Below are 18,946 nucleotides of genomic sequence, written 5' to 3'. Positions count from 1 at the left end.
ATACAGGAATGAAGTACCTAATACATTATAGTTTGGCATGTTAATATTCAAATGAATGAAACTCTCAATAAATAAACCAGGAGTTGGTGAGAGACAGAGGTTTGCAGTGAGTTGTAGAGTTAGCAAAGACTTCACGGAACAGGTGGGACTTGAGGTGAGCCACAGGAGATAGAGGTTATTTAAAGGGAGATGATGGGAGAGTACACCTCCTTCCAGGTGGAAGGAATGTAGTGAACAAAACCCTGGACAAGGGAATGCATGAAGCATGTTAAGGAAACCACAACTAGATCTGTTTGATTGACTTGGAAAGTTCCTCAAAGGGAGAAAGTGGAGGCCAGATTGTCAAAGATCTTGAATGTCTAACTTGAGTTTTTTGACTTTATTGTAGGAAACTGCTGAGCATGAGAATGATAGTTGCAAAGCAATATTTTCAGAGCTGTGACTAAGAGGAACCTAGTAGAAAATTTAGGTGATATTTTGAAAATCTAGACTACAATACTCAGAACAAAAAGGACTTGATTGATCTAATTGCTGTTATTAGGGTAGATTTTGGAGAAGTGACTTACTGGATTTGGGAATGGGAAGAAAGGACATGGGAAGGAAGTCGTCAGAGATTCCTCAGACTTTGAATTACTTCTTATACCTGGTTAAGAATGTTCTCACTCATTTTTAGCCAACGACTATTAAGCTCTGCTAATGCGCCAAGCACCATGTTAAGTATTGAAGAAATAAAGGATGGGTAAGGAATGGTTCTTAGCACTGAGTCCACACACAGATGTTCCAGTAATTACAATCTGCTGTTCCAGGTGCTCCATCTAGTAATCACTGGTTCTTATCTTTACAGGGTGATAGGTCCCTTTGAGAATCCAAGGAAAGCTATGGATCTCATTCCAAACATTCACATGCAGTCAAGCACACAGATGTGCCCATCTACGCACCCCAGGTTAAGAAGCCTTATCATATCCAAGTGAAAAGTGCTATAGGAGTCTCAGGGAGGGGTGTCACAGCATTTTTAGGAGTGTTGTGGGAAGCCTTCACAGAAGGATGGTATCCTCTCACAAGAAGACAGGGCTGTAGTATGGGCATACATGTTAAGAATTCAGTGAAAGTGGGGTGGCAGGAATAGCTCAGGGGTAGAGCATGTTCTTGGCATGCACAAGGTCCTGGGTTCAATTCCCAGTGCCTCTGTTAAGGATAAAAAAAATAATTTGGAGTGATGTGCAGAGTGATTTCTGGGTTCTCATCGGGAAGGGTAGGCAGTGATGCCAAAAACGGCCTGACTCCACACAGAGTTGCCTTTTTTCCCCTCTGCACGCCAAATGGAAACCCAATCTCATAAACCTAAATAATGAATCCTAATACTGATGGTCTATTATTATTTTCTGAGTCAAAGCACTTAAAAAGAATTAACAAATAAAATCTTCAAAAGACTCAAAATATTTGGAGAAAGTCATAAAACTATGCAGCTGCGATATATTTAGGAGATAGCTAATAACTTGGTGTGGCTGGAGTGTAGACGTGTGTGGGGAAAATGGTAGACACACAGGACAAGATTATGAACACCCTTTTAAGCTATGTTAATATCAATACTCTTAACGAAAATGACAATGATAAGAAAACTTATTGTTTATGGGGCTCCTAACTATATGCTGCACCCTTTTGTAAGTATTTTAAATACGTTGTCAGTAAGCCTTACATCAGCTGTGTAAGTCAGGTGTTATACTCATTTTACAAACGAAAAATTGAGGTATTAGATTAGACTTTTTGTCCCAGGTTACACATTAAGTGGCGAACTGAGAGATAAAGCAAGGTCTAATTCCAAAGCCTCTCCTCATTCCACTATGTTATATTATTTCTTTGAAAATGTTTATAGTGAATCCTTTAGCACTAGGGAGCCATGACAGATTTCAGTTCATATAAAACATGAAATAGGCGAGTGTTTTAGCAACATAATTTTATTGGTAATATGGAAAATGGAATGGAATGGAAGGAAATGAGAGCCTGGGATTAGGAAGAAAGGGTGAGGCTATTATTAGAGCCCAAGTGTAAGGAGATGAAGGTCTGGATTAAAGCAGCGTGTGATGAATGTTCCATGCCCACTTGAAGAGAATGTGGAGTTCTATAAATGCTGACTGGGTGAAGTTGGTTAATAGTGTTGTTGAAATGTCCCATAACCTTATATTTTTCTCTCTACTTGTTCTATAAATTCTGGGGAGAAGTGTCCTGAAATCTGACTAAAATTGTGAATTTGTCAATTTCTCCAGACAGTTCTACCAATTTTTGCTTCATATATTTTGAAACTCTGTTATTAGGTGCATAAGCAAATAGGATTGTTATGTCTTTGATGAATGATCCTCTTTTTCATTATGAAATGATCTTCTTATCTTTGGTAATATTCTTGGCTCTGAAGTCTTTGTCAGATAATATAGCCATTCTGCATTTCATTTGACGATTATTGGCATGATATATTATTTTGCATTATTTTAATTTTAATTGTTGTGTGTCATTATATTTAACATGACTTATTTTAGGCAGGGTATGATTAGGTCTTGCTTTATTATCTAATCGGACAAGCTCTGTTTCCTTATTGCCAGGAGAGGTTTAGACTATTTATATTTAACGTGATTAGAGGTATGATAAGGGTTCAATCTACTGTGTTGCTATTTGATTTCTCTTTGTCTCATCTGTTCTTTGTTCATCCTTTATCGTCACTCTTTTGGATTAACTGAGTATTTTTTATGATTCCATATTATTTCCTTTGTCAATTTATTAGCTATGATTTTTTGTTTTGTTATTTAAATGGTTGAATTAGTTTGCAGTGCACATCTTTAACTTGTCACGTTTTACCTTTAAGTAATAGTATATCACTTCATACATAGTATAAAAGGCTGACAACAGTATTTTTAATTTTTCACTTCTTGGCCTTTGTTTTCAGGATGTTGCTATAATTTTTACTTCTACATGTGTTAGAAACCCTAAAATACATGTTATTATTTTTCTCTAAATGGTCAATTAATCTTTTAAAGAGATTTACATTATAGGAAAAATAATTTTCTATTTGTCTGTACAGTTACCATTACCAGTGCTCTTCACTTATTTGCATAAATTCGGATTTCATCTGATATCATTTCCCTTCTGTGTGAAGGGCTTTCTTTAATACTTGTTATAGTGTGGGCCTGCTGGTGATGAATCCCTTAATCTTTTCTACATCTGGCAAAGTCTATATATGACCTTCATTTATGAAAGATAATTTTGCTGGGTATAGAAATCTAGGGTAAAAGTTTTGACTTTGAGTACTTTAAAAATGTTACTTCACTATACTTTATCATACATTGTTTCCAATGATACATTTGCAGTAATCTTTATATTTTTGCTTATATAAATAATGTGTATTTTTTTCTCTGGCTGCTTTTAAGAGTATTTTTGTTTTTTATTTTTTGTTTTTGCTTTTAGAGAACTTGGCTGTGATGAGCATTGGTGTTTTGGTCATGTTTCTGGAGTTTGGGATTTGTTGACCTCCTTGGATCTTTTGGTTTATAGTTTCTGTCAGTTTGGAAAATTTGCAGTCATTATTTCTTCAAATATTTCTTCTGCTCCCCTGCCCCCATTTCTTTTACTGGCTTCAAAGACTACAATTACAGAAATACTCGGTTGCTTGAAGTTGTCCCAGAACTCACTGGTTCTCTGTTCAATTTTTTAAAAATCTTTTTGCTCTTCATGTTTCATTTTTAATGTTTTTTATCACAATTTCTCCAAATTCTCTGATCTTTTCTTCTGTGAAATTGTTTTAATTATTGTTTTAATTTCTTGAAGTTTGATTTGGGTCTTTTAGAGTATCTTCTATGTCTCTACTATCGTGTTCAATATTTTCTCTAGTTTCTTGAACATATGAAACACAGTTATAACTAATACCTGTTTTGATGTACCAACTCTGTCATCTGTGTCATTTGTTTTCAGTTGATTTTTCTTTTAATTTTGGGTCTTAGTTTCCTGCTTTCTTGGATGCCTTGTAATTTTAGGATGTAATTTAGGATGACAGACATTTTGAATTTTGCTTTGTTCAGTGCTGGATTTTTTTTTATATTCCTATAAATATTTTTGAGCTTTAACTGGAACACAGTTATGTTAATCAGAAACAGTTTGATCCTTTTGGTCTTCCTTTTAAGCTTTGGTAAATAGGATCAGAGCAACATTTAATCTAAGGCTTATTCTTGCCTTACAACTGAGGAAAGCCCCTCTGAATACTTTACTCAATGCCATGTGAATTATGAGTTTTCCATACTGGCTTATGGAAACAGGAGCTATTCCCATCTCTGTGTGAGAACCGAGGCTTGTTGTCTCTGAACATTTTGACTAGTTCTTTGACTGGTCTTGAGTAGTTTCCTCACACATATGTGCTGCTCAGTACTCAGCTGCAGAGTCCTCACATCTCCAGAGTCCTCTCTGTACAGCTCTTCTCTCTGCTACTCTCTCCTATGAACTCTTGCCCTTTTGGCTCCCCTAGACTTTTTTCTCTGTCTCTTCCACTCAGGGGCATCACTGGGCTCCGCCTGGGTTTCCTTTCTCTGCTCAACAGCCTGGAAACTCCCTCCAGGCAGTAAGCACGGGAGATCATAGGCCTCATCTCACTTATTTTCCATATTTCAAGGGTCACTGTCTTTTATTGCATCATTTCCAATGTCTTAGAAATATTTTTTTTCATATATTTTGGCTATTTCTTTAGTGTTTTCAAGTAGGAGGGTAAACCGTACCCTTGTTACTTCAGCTTGGATGAATGTGGGAATCCAGGCAGTGTGAAGTAGTTAGATTAGTGTTTGCAAATATCCTCCGTACCGGATGCTTTGGCCAATGGAATATGACAGCATGAAATCTGTGAAATTGACAGCATGGAATCTCCAAGCCTAGACCTTAGAGGCAGGGCATGTTTCTCCTTGCTCCTTTGATAGTTTTTAGCTTCTGCCATGAGAAGAACATGACCCAGGTAGCTGGTGCCCCTCTAACCTGGGCTCCTTAAATGAAACATATGCAGCAGGCTGGTTCTTTGCCTGTAACTTGAAACAGAATCACCTTGGCTGACTGAAAACACTCTCTTATAAGTAAGAGAGAAAGCTTTTTTTTTTTTTCACATGCCATTGAGATTTTGTGGAAACCTGCTCGATCTGCATAAATAGAAAAGTTCTAGGTCAAATGAAAAAAAAACTTAACTTGAATCATAAAGACAGAGAGTCATGGCCCATCAGTCAATTCCCAGACTTGAGCCAGTTTACAAACTCAAAACATATGCAGTCCAAAAAAACAAAAAAACAAAAACAAAAACAAATCTTCAGTGAAGGGAAGGCTAGTTCCCTTTGAAGGAAGACCTACGTACACTGATAGTAATGAATACTGTTATTGAGTAGTGGAAGAAGATAGTTATAATTACTGGTTATGACCATGTGACTGGTTATGGAAATGAGGACTATATATGGATATGTCCTTTTTATTTTGTTATGACTATGTGTGTGTGTATACTATGTGTGTGTATATACATATATACTTTATATATGTATACATATACTTGTATATATATATATACACACATATATATACACTAAGCAAATCTGTTTTCTTACTCTTTTGTCTTGTAACATAAGATATATTGACTTTACATCATAGTATTTGTTAATTTTACATCATAGTATTTAATTTTCAGGTATATCAAAGATAAGAGTAAACATCACTCAAGGACTTTAGCTCTTATTCTCGGGGAGGGATTAGTGTATTTTCTTTTATTTTTAATGGAGATACTGGAGATTGAATCCAGGACCTAGTGCATGCTAAGCACGTGTTCTACCACTGAGCTATACCCTTCCCCATTTTCAGTTGTATGCAAATAGTTGTATTGTGTTAGGTGGAATTACGACCTTAATATTATCTTTATTTGGAGATTAAGTATGGTTAAAGGAAATGAATATGGTGCCAAGTTGTGGAAGGTGTGGCCTTGTGATGGTTAATTTTATGTGTCAACCTGACTAGACCACACATTGTCTGGATATTTGGTTAAACATTATTCTGGGTATGTCTGTGAGGGTGTTTCTGGATGAGATTGACATTTGAATTCATAGATTGAGTAAGGCAGGTGGCTCTCTCCAGTGTAGGTGGGCCTCAGCCAATTCTTTGAAAGTCTGAATAGAACTAAGAGGCTGAGTAAGGGAGAATTCACTCTCTCTTCCTGACTGTCTTCCAGAGTCTCCTGCCTTCGGAATTGGAACTGAACTGGAACTTACACTGATGGGTCTGCTGCTTCTCAGGTCTTCAGAGTCTGAGTGGAGCTATACCATTGACTTCCTGCGTCCCCAGCTTGCCAATTACAGCTTCTGGGACTTCTCAGCCTCCATGATCATGTGAGTTAATAACTTACATAAATCTGTTTTATATATTAGTTCTGTTTCTCTGAAGTACACTGACTAATACAAGTAGTAACTTGCTAAAAAGTCTAAGAAACATTCTAATTGGGTGGCCTGTCCAGGCCTAGGATAAAGCAAGCAGGGTGTCTACAATTTTTGAACTAGGTGCCTTTCTTGCCTCAAGTAAGTTGCCCTAGGTTGGCTGAATCAACCTAGGAGTGGCCCTGTTGGTTAGAAGTATTGACCCAAAGTTATTTGGTGAAAAACCTAAAAAATGTGGAGAAAACACAGCCTACAAAAGAGATAAGAAAAAAAAAAGTGAGAATAGAAAAAAAAAAGGGAGAATAAAATACAGTAGACAGCAAGCTCTGTGTTGTGGTGTTAGAGGGCCTAGTGGCGACAGCGGAGGGGAAAAGCAGTAATGTGGAAAGAACAGTGTATGTTCTTACCAGAGTGGAATCAACAGTGAGCAATGTGAGTGGGGAACCTGGCTTGTGAAGGTAGCATGATGCCAAAAGAAACGTGTGTCAGTGACGGGCCAAACACAATTGATTTTGTATGTTGATTTTGTATCTTGTAACTTTACTGAATTCATGTATTATAATAATTTTTGGTAGAGTGTTGATGATTTTTTTATATATAAGGTCATATCATCTGTAAACAGACCATTTTCAAACAGAGGTAATTACTTCTTCCCTTCTGATTTGGGAGCTTAATTTCTTTTTCTTGCCTAATTACTCTAGCTAAGACTTACAGTGTTATGTTGAGTAGAAGTAGCAAGAGTGGGAATCCTTGTCTTGTCCCTTGTCTTGGAGGAAAAGCTTTCAGCCTTTCACAGCTGAGTATGATGTTAGCTGTGGGCTTGTCATACATGGCCTTTATCATGTACATTCCTTACATATCCAGTTTGTTGAGCATTTTTATTGTAAAAGAATATTGAGTTTTATCAAATGCTTTTTCTGTATCTGTTTAGACAATCATTTGATTTTTATCTTTTATCCTATTGATTTGCATATGCTAAACATCCTTGCATCCCTGTAATAAATCTCACTTCATCATGTTGTATTATCCTATAATGTTCTGTTGAATTTAGTTTGACAGTATTTGGTTAAGAATTTTTGCATATATGCTCATAATGGTTATTGGATTGTAGTTTTGTTTTTTAATGTAGTGTCCTTATCTAGCTTTGGTATCAGGGTAAAGCAGGCCTTAAAGAATGAGTTTGAGACTATTCTCTTCAAGTTTTCGGGAAGCATTCAAACGGTTTGGTGTTAATTTTAGCAAACAGTTAAAGAAAAATTCACCAATGAAACCATGTAATCTTGGGCTTTGCTCTGTTGGGTGTTATTTGACTGCTGAGTCTATTTCCTTACTCATTATTAGTCTGTTCAGATTTTCCGTGTCTTCATAATTCAGTCTTGGTAGGTTGTGTGTTTCCAGAAATGAATCCATCTGTTCTAGGTTATCCAATTTGTTGGCATATAATTGTTCATAATAGTTTCTTATGATTCTTACGTTTCTGTGATATCAATTGTAATGTCTTCACTTTTATTTCAGATTGTTTATTTGAATCTTCTCTCTTTTTTTCTTAGGCTACCTAAAGGTTTGTCGGTATACCTTATGTCAGCCCTGTTAGGGATCCTGAGGCTTTCTCAGACTTTCTGTGAACACTGCTGCTCGACATTTCTTGTTCCCCCTTGGAGGAATTCTAAAGATTGTAGGCCTTCTCTCAGCTCTGCAAAGCCAGGCCAGGTGCTGACAGCCTTGCTTCCCCTAGGGCGGTGCTCTGTGCTCGCGTTTGTGTGCTTTCTCCCCTTCCCACACAGTTGGGCGGGCGGGCGGGTGGGCGGGCTTTCTATTTTGGGGGGTAATTAGGTTTGTTTATCTGTTTATTTAGTTATAATGGAGGTACTAGGGGTTGAACCCAGGACCTCGTGTATGCTAGGCATGTGCCGTACCGCTGAGCTCTGCCCTCCCCACTGGGCTGGCTTTCTGATGTGTTCACTAGCCATCAGCAAAGGCTCACTCTTGCCACCTTTGGAGACTTGCACAAGGAGTCAGCCTTGGGGCAGAGGAGGACGTGTGGGGAAGGTGCACAAAGCACTGAGGTGAGCCCATGGGCCACTTGGGGAGGTACGTAGGTAACGTGTCCCCAGTGTCTCACGGGCAGGCGTTCTGATGAAGGTATCCTTTTTGAATAGAGATTTCTGGGCTTTGTTCTGAAGTTATACTTTATGGCCCTGTATTTGCCTTTTGTCCTTATACCTGGATTTAAATCAGGAGCTCTCCCATTATAATCTTGGGCAAGTTGCTTAACATTTCTGTGCTTCAGTTTCATCATCTGTAAAGTGGGGCTTACTCTACAGATGGTTGACATGAAAACTGAATAAAGTAATAAATGTAAAGTGCTTAGAATAGCATCTGGCGTGTCTTACAACATTCAACAAATAGTGTTGTTGCCGCCCGGGTGGTGGTGGTTAGTAGTAGTGGTGGTACATGCATCTGTTACAGCAGCATCAAAATATATTGTGCATCATCATGACTGTAGCTCTTTAATAAACCATTAATTATGTTAATTTAAGAGTGCCTGAAAATATACAGTGGAGGTTGGACTGCTTTCTGTCAAACTGTAGTTAAATAGCTAAGTTGGGGTTTAAAGGGTTTCATATTTAATTATGTGGAAACCTAACCACTTTTTCTAGATAGTTTTGGACAATTGAGATGTTACCATAAACAGGAACTATTCTAGATTTTTCATTTTTTATGTTGATGACAAAAGAGGAGTTTATCATCGCATACATACCTATTCTAGGAATCACTTACATGGCATGTTAAATTTGCTAGGAGATGCTAGGTGCTGCCAGATTTGATAATAAAAAATTAAGTTCCTGATCTCACCCAAGGAACCCCACTCCGCTCTAATCAGGTAAACCACCATGGCTTAGATTTGAGGCAACAGCCAGGGCCTCTCATCCATCAGTTCATCATTTCCCTTTGACTTGAGGGGGAAACTTGGTCCTAGGTGAAGTAGGATACTGTAAATCCGTTACTTGAAGGAAGAATTATCCTAGGGCTTCTGGGTTCCCTTCATCCTCGCACATCCTCCAGGTTTACCCTGAGACTGCAGAGGTCTGTGCAAGGCGCAGTAGGTGGGTGGAAAGTATTTGGCTTCACAGCTTGGGAAAGTCATGTATATGTATTTCAGCTCTGCCTGTGACTTGCTCTGTGAACTTGGGCTACCACTTAGTCCCTATGGTATTACGTGATATATTAATTCAGCTTCCTAATTCTTAAAATGAAGATAACATCACCTTTCTTGTCTGCCTCACAGGGTTACTATACGGATCAAGTAAGGTATTAGAGATGTGCTTTTGACCTGTAACATGTGTTGATAGCATAAGGCATTGGTCCACTACTATCTAACCATTCATTCATTTAACAAATATTTATTGAGTACTGACTATAAATCGGACACTCTTCTAGGTCCTGAGATAAAGCAGTGAAAACATTATACTTTCCATAATGGAGCTGTTTTATTCCACAGGGTAGGGGAAAGATAATAAACCAGTATTTTATGATATCATCAGGTAATGGTAAGAAGAAAAATAAAGCAGGTGAAAAGATAGAGAAAAATGGATGATAAGCCATGGGACTAATTTAGATATGGTATGTGTGAATCAAGGGGCCACATAATACCAGGTGAGAAATTAAAGGAGAAACAAGTAAAGCATATGGAAAATCAGAGAAGGGGGATAGCACAATCTCTCCCAGATGGCCACCCACATGCCAGGTGAGGAAAGGTCATTACATGTGCACGTGTGTGCGTACACACACACACACACACACACACACTTGCTGCGTGCCTTCCCAAACACAGGGACTGGTTTCAGGGCTAATAAGTACACAAGCTGGAAAATTCAGAGTTTATAGAGTGGTATTCCTCTGAGGGCTTTGAGATCCCAGAAAGAATTCTGGGGCTTCTGAGCGGTAATGGAGAAATCACTCAGTGAGTAAACAAAGTTGCAGCAGCGTATTGCAACACAGAGCATGTGGTAAAAACACATTTTGGCAATTGATACTATAGAATTGCCACTTGGGAGAGCCTGTTTTTGCAACTAGTTGAAGTGAGAAACCCAAATGACAAGATATCACTTTGTCTTCTGCCAAACAAATTCAGTGAGGAGGTGGATTCTCTCTAGTAAAGATGGTTGAGACTAGTAAGATGTATTACGTATACCAGCAACGTAGGCCCTGCCTCCTGGCGGATAACTTGGCTTCAGAGCCCAAGTAGTACAGAGTATCCACAGAGGACGTGCTCTGGAAATGTTTGAGCAAGAAATGAGGTCCAGAATCTCCTCAAATAGCTCTGGGATTTAGCTCTGGGAAAGCTGGCTTATGCCACAAAAGCTCAGATGGTGAATTAGAAAATCAACCTGTTAATTAACAGTGAAAATATAGGTGTCCAATGATGACTCATGTTCATATTACCGCTTTGCCTCCCCAGGAGGGGAAGGCATAGTAGGACCAGCCTTCTCCAGTGCGTTGGGAGTGTGCACTTGTCAGTCATTCTATTTGCAGTTTTCTTTTGACAAAACTGAAAAAATAGAAAAACATTGCAAGAATAGTGTGAGGAACTAGCATGTACCATGGATCCTTTCCCCAGATCCAGCAACTGTTGACATTTTGTCCCATTTGTACTTACTTTTATCTCTTTATCTCTCTATCTGTACACAAGACACACATATTTTTTCATGAATCATTTGGCAATAAGTTAGAGACATGCTGCCCCACAGATACTTCAGTGTGTATTTCCTAAAAACAAGGATAAATACAGCACGATTATCAAAATCAGAAAATGTAACATTGATACAGTCCCAATTCTGTTGTCTAATTCATAGTCCATTTTCAAATTTAGCCAATTATCCTAATAATGTCCTTGGTAGTTAATGTTTTTGCTTGATCTAGGATACAGTTCAGTGTCATGCATTACCCTTAGTTGTCATGTGAATTTAATCTCCTTTGTTATTTTAGACAAATGTATAATGACCTATATCCATCATTATAGTATCTTACAGAGAATTTTCACTGCCCTAAAATTCTTCTGTGCTTTGCCTGTTCATCTATCGCTCCCTCCCTCAAGCCCTGGCAACCACTGATATTTATACAGTCTCCATAGTTTTACCTTTTCCAAAATGTCATAAAGTTGGAATCATATAGTATATAGACTTTTCAGATGGGCTTCTTTCACTTAGCAATATGCATTTAAAGTTCCTCCATGTCTTTTCATGCCTTGAGAGCTCCTTTCTTTTTAATGCTGAACAATATTCCATTGTCCAGATGTACCACAGCGAACAGATAACTGTGGTACATCTTTGGTTGCTTCCAAAATCTGGCAATTATGAATAAAGATGCTATAAACATCCATGCATTGGTTTTTGTGTGGACACAAGTTTTCAGCTTCTTTGGGTAAATACCACAAAGCATGATTTCTGGGTCATATAAGAGTATGTTTAGTTTTGTAAGAAACTGCCTAACAGTCTCCCAAAGTGGCTGTAGTATTTTGCATTCCCACCAGCAATGAAAAAAAGTTCCTTTTGCCCCACATCCTGGTCAGCATTTGGTGTTGTCAGTGTGCTGGATTTTGGCCATTCTAATAGGTGTATAGTGGTATCTCATTATTGTTTTAATTTGGATTTCCCTAATGACATGTGGTATGGAGCATCTTTTCATATGCTTATTTGCCAACTGTATGTCTTCTTTGATGAGGTGTCTGTTAAGGTCTTTGGCCCATGTTTTAATTGGGTTGTTTCTTTGCTAATTACTGAGTTTTAAGATTTCTTTGTATATTTTGGATAACAGTCCTTTTTCAGATGTATGCTTTAGAAATATTTTCTCCCAATCTGTGGCTTGTCTTCTCGTTTTGACATTTTCTTTCACAGAGCTGTTCAGCCTAACTTTTATACAAGGACCAACTCAGACTTCTATTTGATTTAATTAATATTTTAATTAAAGCTAATTATAATAACAAGTAAAATTTGAATAAACAGGTTTGGAAATAAATAAAACTTATATTTAGTATGCATAAAGCCTAATGGTGGAAGCAGATGAGTGGATGTTCTAGAATATAGCTTATTATCCCTGAGGATTCAGAATACCATGGCCATTGGACAGTACATTTTACAGATGGAATGAAGTAGTTGATTAATTTTTCAAGTAATTTAAATGGAGATTGTTTTAAGGGAGATTGTATTTTACTTAGGAAATTTCATAGGAGCAGAAGGATGCATGATTAAAACAGTCATGGCAAATGGATTTGGATAATCCTAAAGTGCATATTCAACCAGCTGTTGTGAACTGATAAATTACTCTTTTACATCGTAGAGATATTTACACCTGCGAAATCATATGAATACTTAAGTCACCAAGATGCTAGAGACATTCAGTCCCACTGATTACAGTGAGAAGGTTTTGGACTGAAATTGATGACATGGGAGAAAAATGCCATGAATTAGGTACTGTGGAGGAAAAAAGGTAAAGTCAGTTTGTGCCATGTGACGCTTTCTGAGTTTGAGGAAATACCTCTGGAACCAACACAGGTAGTAGAGAAGTAGTGGGAGGGGAGTGGTATAGGTGAGGCTTCAGATCACCTGCACCTACTTAACCAGACCATATGTGATTTTTATCCATTTGTCTTTTGGGCTTCTGTGCTGTAGAAGAATAAAAATGGAAGAAGATTCCCAGTAATTCATAAGGTAAAAATGAAGGCAATTAATCATCACTTCAAATATTAATTTCCAATGTATGGAGAATGAGTCATGACCAAAATGACCATAAAGATTTCATGTGTGGAGTTAGTATCTCCTGGGTTTCCATTAAGTATGTAGAATTGAATTCATGATTAGGATGCTGTAATAGATGTATACACTTTATATAAAAAACTCATCTGGTAAGGGTTAAAAGTTGCAAGATGCTGTTCCTCACAGTCTAAATCCATAGACCTAAGGAGAAATATGATGAAAAGAGACTGAGTGGTGATGTTTTGGCTGGGGACTTATTGAACTGATAGATGGCTATTTTGGATGATGCTTTAATAATATCAATAAAAGATAAGAAAAGCAAGATAGAACAATGATGGCACATCTAAAATGGCTAGAGTTGTTCTTCCATTTTTAGAGTATCCAGAAGTTTCTTCAGTCAACTTGCAGGCAGTTTCAACTCCCAAATAGAGGACTTTATGAAGAGAAAGACATGGCCATGAGACCCAGAACCTTTGCCCCTAAAATAGGCAAATATTGGACAAAATAGTGATAGGAATTTTTTTTGGGTGAAATTTATTTCTAAAATTTACCTCATGATTTCCAGTAACTTTTTTTTTTTTTGCAGAGGGTGGAGCCCTCTCTCTGTGATGTGTGCCCACCTTGGATTCTTTTTTTCCATGTGCTTTCCCATCAGTAATATGGGCTTAGGCTGCACACCTCCTTAAAGGACTCCTTTATTGGAAATCTTTCCCTGTGTATGCTCAAACTCTTCCCCTGACACCAGGCACCTTAGAATGGTCTAGCAAACATGGGATGGGGCTAGAGAGAAGTGTTCTAGTTCTCAGGGTTGGCTTTTCTGTACCGCTCCTGGAAGGTTAGGTCAGAGGGCCAGTATTTGATGGGTAGGAGAGGTGGGTTGGTCAAGGGAAAGGCCCCAAGGAAGAGGCTGCATGGCCTTTGCTATGTCTGAGCAAAAGGATTTCTTAAAGCCTAGCCCTGATGATCAGATGAGAGAGCCCGCCCACACATTTGGGACCATTGTGCCAGCTATGTATAAGGGTGAGCATTTGTCTCTAATGTTCTGTCTTTTTATAATAGCAACAGACAGTGGGGCTAATTCAGAGATTCTAAGATCCTCAGCTTGGATACGTTGTACTGAAATTTGAAGAAGTAGTGGTTACTGTGAAAGACAGGGACTACCATAGTGTTTATAAAAGCAAGGAAAAAGCCTACCATAGACTATAAAACTTCAATGAAAAGTCAAGTAGGAATCCTTGGTCCAGCACTCTAGAAAGGAAGGTAAACGCTCAGATTGAGTTGAATGTCAAACGGAGACAGGACGAAAGTGCTCTCCTCAGTGCTGGAAGGGAGAATACAAGAGATGGATTTAATTGTTAAGGCAAATGGCAGATAAGAGATGGTGCTGAGAAGGCTGATTTACTTTATTTTTATTTTACTCCTCCCATTTCCCTCAAGACAAATGGCCTTCAGCAAGTCCAACACTGCTTGATGGTGGCCTCTTTGTTCCTTGAGGTCACCGTGGACAGGAGAACAGCCATACCATGGGTTGTGATTGCTCTCTGCTTGACTGCCTCCATCCTTGGCCGGCCACAACCACCACCATCCCACTGCCACTGAGAGGAAGCTTGGTCATCACCATCCCCACAACCAACCCTGGTTCCATTTGCTGCCAGTCCTCTGCTCTCTCCCTAGCTGACACTGGTGCTAAATTGCTTCTGTTACATTGGAATTGAGTAGTTCAAAGCAGGGGCCTTGAGTCAGACAGACCTGGATCTCAGGTCTTCACCACCTGCTGTTTATGTGAACTTGGACAGTTTCTAAACTCCATGCCTCAGTTTCCTAATGTAGCAGCATATTTCCTACTTCCCATGGTGTCTGTGAAAACCAGAATGTTTAAAAACATCTAGAATGGTATCTGACTCATAGTAGGAGCTTGGTAAATATAGATTCCCCATCTGAGGTATCTTTGGATACTGGTCCTTAAGAGATGATATTGTGTTCACGCAGCTGCTCTTTGCCTTAATTGCAGGCTCAATGCCTACTAGGAAATTATTTCTCCTGAGTCCTAGCCTGAATATTTGAAGCTTAAAAGTTGCCTCTGAAGCAGTTTTTCCATCATTTATTTTATTGCCACCTAAACTCAAAAGTGTGCCAGCTTAAACCACATAGCAAAGACTGCCAAATGCACAAAACCTTCCTTTTGGAGATACATTTTTTTGAAGACTCAATTTAATTTAAAAATTATTGAAAAAAAATTATTGATGGCCTTCTTTATATCTCTCTACATTCCTTGGCATATCAGAGGGGCTGGCTGGCTGGCTGGCTGGCTGGCTGGCTATATACTCCACAGAAGGGCTCCATTTTAGGAAAACATAATAAAGAAAAAAACCCTTGAACTTAAAGAACATAATCATTGTACCTTGCTTCAGGGGCTTTCAGTGAGTGTGTGTGTGTAGGGGGCAGGTATATTATCCTCTGGGGCTTAGTGGAACTACACATATTCCTACATTCCTCCTCTCTCCTTTTACAATCTCTTCATTCTGGCAGTAAGGCATATAGATCCTTAGGGAGAGGCATGAGTAACTTAAAAATTCTGAAAAAGCAGAGGTGATTCTGAAATATGCCTAATGTATTTGCTTTACCAAAATTCTGGTTTACAAAATTACTTGTCAGCGATGCCACAGGGAAGGTATATATTATAAACTCCACTCATTGGGAAAACACAGCTAAATTTATAATGACTCAACTCATACTCTGGAACAGACCTACTGCCCAGTGTTAGGGATGTGTGGAAGTTTGGTTGTCACTCAGAGCTCACCAACGCATTGTCTTTCAGTCAAGGCCATTTCCTTATTTCTGTCAGAGAAGAGTTGGATGCTGGAGAACAAGGAAGGCATGAGGTAAGATTTCTGGAAAAGGCTCTTGGGTATATATATTGGTTCTCCCCATCCTCTGCACATTTTACATCCATACGGCATAGAAGGCGGTGATGCTTCTCTGAGGAGGTAACATTTAGGCTAAGACGCAAAGGAAGAGCAGGCTGGGGACAAAGGACAAGACTCGTCGGGGAGTGGGACTGATAACTCTCTCATCACCACTTTACTGCATTGTCACCTGTTCTACCAAGAAACAACCAATAAGAGATATATGCCCATATATCTATAGATGTCTGTATCTAGAAGCTATACACACACACACACACACACAGACTGACTGAAGAAAGAAGGAAGGGAAGGGAGTGAAGGAAAGGATAAAGAACTACTTTTGAGCACCTGCAACTATGACGTTTGAACGTATGGCACTGCAACATTGCCTTTGTTTCTAAAAAAGCAGTATCATTAGTATAATCTATTTAAATATAGTTAGGTGCCCTCTGGCAAACAAGAATATAGATTTAGCGTGCATAAGAGTTCAATACATGTCTAGCTAAATCTAACAAAGCAGCAGGGAAGGGCTCATTTTCATAAATGCTGTTGAAGTAACTTGACATTACCATGGGGAAAAACTGAACTTAAACCTATACCCCATGCAATATATCGCAGTCAACAACATAAAAATTCAGGTGTCAAATATTTAGGAAAATTTAATTTCAGGGGAAAAGAGAAAATAGAGCACTTACTCATTCTGTGGAGGAAGATAATGTTTGATTAAAGGAAAAAAATAAATTGCAAAGGAAAAGATAAGTGGTGTGATTACAAAATAAAAATTAATAAAACTAAAACACAACAAAACCAAGATAAGTCAAGTGACAAAATAGAAAATTGTATTTAATACATTATGACATTTCCAAAATATATTGAGTTTTTATAAATTTATGTTAAATTTACTGTGGACAGTGGTCAAAGAATATGAAGAATCATTATATAAGATGAAACACCATTAGTAAATTAACATAGAAAACTGCAGTCTTGCCAACAGTAAAAGAGGTGCAAATTAAAACAACGATGAAATGTCACTTTATAACTCTAAAATTAGCAGCAATAAAGCAACATTAGTAAAACTAGTGATGGAACTATTGGGGAAATTGAAACATTTATACGTCTCTAGCTACATTGTAAATTATCTTAGTCAATTTGATGAACAATCTGGCAGTTTTTATCAAGAGTCATAAAAATGTTCACACCTTTTTACTAAATAATCTCATTCCAGGGTATTTGTTTTAAGGATATTATCCAGAAGAAGGAATGCATTATGTGTTATTTATTATGATGGAAAACTGGATCCATCCCAAACAGCCACTAATAGAGAGATGGTTTTTAAATTATGGTATTTTAACTTAATGGAATTGCTTGCACCCAATGAAAATGATGAAATATGAAGATCATTGAGATACATGAAAAAGTATATATAAAATGTTAAAATGTTAAGAGTTAAAGAAGTTATGAGTCCATGTTAAGAAGATCTGAAGGGGCTGGAGCTGTGTATTCCCTATGCCTTGTTAAAATTGACCCACTAGGAGTTTCCTTCCATGATGGAGCCTCATATTGAGGAGAAACTCCTGGTAGTTGAGTAAAATTTAGAGATGAGGTGAAGAAAAGGTCCAAATTAAAGTTGAGGAGGGAAACAGATTCAAGAAATCTCAAAGCGAGAGGCCATATTATTTAATACTATACAAAACAACAGAAGAAGAGGCCCTGTGAAGTTAGAAAATCTGTCTAATCATGCCTCTTTCTAAAAGTAGAATAAAACTAAATTCATGTTAAAATGAACAACTGAAATGTATCAGGATAAAATTTCATATAGAGTTACTATAAGAAGAGAGAGAATGAGGAGCAAAATAATGCCCCATCAAAACATAAAAATGCATTAGAAAGCCTTGCTTTAAAACATGAAAATGGTCACACGTTACTTAATAAAACTAAAATGTATTAAAATCATACACGATATGAAAAAAATGTAAATCAGAATTAGAAAAACTCATAAATAAGGATACCAAACTAAAAAAAAAAAAAGCCAGAAAATTCATTTTAGAAATGTAGACTAAATTAGAAGAAATAGAAGAGTGAAAAAGCACAATAACGCTTTAAGAGAAAAAAGATAGAAAGGAGGAAAATGATGTTTTTATTTTTATCTCTTAAAGTTGCCTCCTACCTTCTTTATTAGCAAACATTTTAAGGAAAAATTTTAAAATAAAAAAAATAAAAGAAGAGGTGAAGTAACTTGAGTGAAAATAACACATATGGAAGGCAAGCAAAAAAGATCCAACCTACAGATAATAGGAGGCCCCGAAGAAGGAAACCAAGCAAGGAAACAGAAGAAATACAGGCAAAATACACATGCACACGCACAAATATATATAATTAAACTGTACATCAGAAATGCACACTCACTATGTATTTGAGAATATTGACCCAGAATGATAAGCACCAAGACTACATTCTAGTAAAATTACTGGGCTTTAACTATATATATATATATATATATATATATATTTACTCTAATTTGAAGAGACGCATGCACCCCGGTGTTCATAGCAGCACTATATACAATAGCCAAGACATGTAAACAACCAATATGTCCATCAACAGATGACTGGATAAAGAAGTTGTGATATGTTTATACAGTGGAATACTACTCAACCATAAAAAAGAATAAAATAATGCCATTTGCAGCAACATGGATGGACCTGGAGATCCTCATTCTAAGTGAAGAAAGCCAGAAAGAAAAATACCACATGACATCATTTATATGTAGACTCTAAAAAATGACACAAATGAACTTATTTATAAAACAGAAACAGACTCGGACATAGAAAACAATCTTATGGTTACTGGGGGAAAG

At 37.6% G+C, this 18,946-nt stretch overlaps 1 protein-coding gene across 1 annotated transcript in view; it reads left to right on the top strand.

The window, feature by feature from the left end:
• The first annotated feature begins 6,336 nt into the window (after nt 1-6,336).
• Nucleotides 6,337-18,946, top strand: part of FGF13 (fibroblast growth factor 13) — a 627,264-nt gene continuing 614,654 nt past the window's right edge. The window contains exon 1 of the mRNA XM_072956097.1: nt 6,337-6,383. The gene's annotated coding sequence lies outside the window, so the exon portion shown is untranslated. The remainder of the gene's footprint in view (nt 6,384-18,946) is intronic.

Source organism: Vicugna pacos, chromosome X, assembly GCF_048564905.1.
Source record: "Vicugna pacos chromosome X, VicPac4, whole genome shotgun sequence".
NCBI classification, from domain to species: Eukaryota; Metazoa; Chordata; class Mammalia; order Artiodactyla; family Camelidae; genus Vicugna; species Vicugna pacos.
This window is presented reverse-complemented; position numbering and strand designations above follow the sequence as displayed.